The 832-nt window shown below is 44.2% G+C and overlaps 1 protein-coding gene across 2 annotated transcripts in view; it reads right to left on the bottom strand.

Moving 5' to 3' along the window:
• Positions 1–832, bottom strand: part of MID2 (midline 2) — a 92,166-nt gene that overhangs the window by 3,160 nt on the left and 88,174 nt on the right. The gene's annotated exons all lie outside the window — the stretch shown is intronic.

Below are 832 nucleotides of genomic sequence, written 5' to 3'. Positions count from 1 at the left end.
GTAACTTAGGGAAAGGAAGGATGTTAAGGTAATAGAGGTAGGATGATGAGAAGCACACTGAAAATTCATCACAAGCCCCCCCAAAAGTGAATTTCATTTTGTTTTCTTTTGAGTCGTGGAAGACATAGAGAGATGAACCTCCACTGCTTCTTTTCTCCCACGGAGCTAAGCTTATGCCAGGCTCCTTGCTTCTGGTAACTGAATGTAACCACTAGTGAAAGTTAGGTTACTCCAATTTGCTGCCAAATAATACAGGAAAACTTCTATACAAAATCACAGAATCATCTCTTTTATGGAGTCTCTAGGTCTTTACCCCAAAGGTCCAATCCTCTGAGATCTGAGTCTGACCTCGAATGGGTGGAGCAGAGCACAGTAACATGGAATCTCAGAGCCAAAAGGACAACTAGGCACTATATTTCCCTCATTTTACATATAGGAAACTAAGACAGAGAGAAGAAAAGTGACTTGCCCAAGGCCACAGATAGCTGGGGATGGTGCTGAGAGTAGAACTCTGGTCTCTTTAATCCTAGTCCAGGGTTCTCTCCACTACATCACAATTCACGGAGCAAACAGTAATGTTCCTTAGTCTCTGCAAGGTAGCGAAGCTTTCAGGGCTTATGATTCAACTCTCCCACACCATCCTCACCCTTAATTCCAATCTTGGTGGGCTCCTAGGTGTCATAGGGAAGCCAGGGAGATGACATAACAGTCAAAGCAGAATATCATCTCCTCACTTGACACTACCCAGTTTTACCCCTTCCTGGTTCTGGTTCCAATACTCATTTGAGGTTGGGTGGTCCAGGAACACATTGTTGTCTGGAATCTCCTTCCC

Source organism: Lipotes vexillifer, unplaced genomic scaffold (genome assembly GCF_000442215.2).
Source record: "Lipotes vexillifer unplaced genomic scaffold, Lipotes_vexillifer_v1.1 scaffold1728, whole genome shotgun sequence".
NCBI classification, from domain to species: domain Eukaryota; kingdom Metazoa; phylum Chordata; class Mammalia; order Artiodactyla; family Lipotidae; genus Lipotes; species Lipotes vexillifer.
Note: the sequence above shows the minus strand (reverse complement) of the source record. Positions and strands in the feature narration are given on the sequence as shown.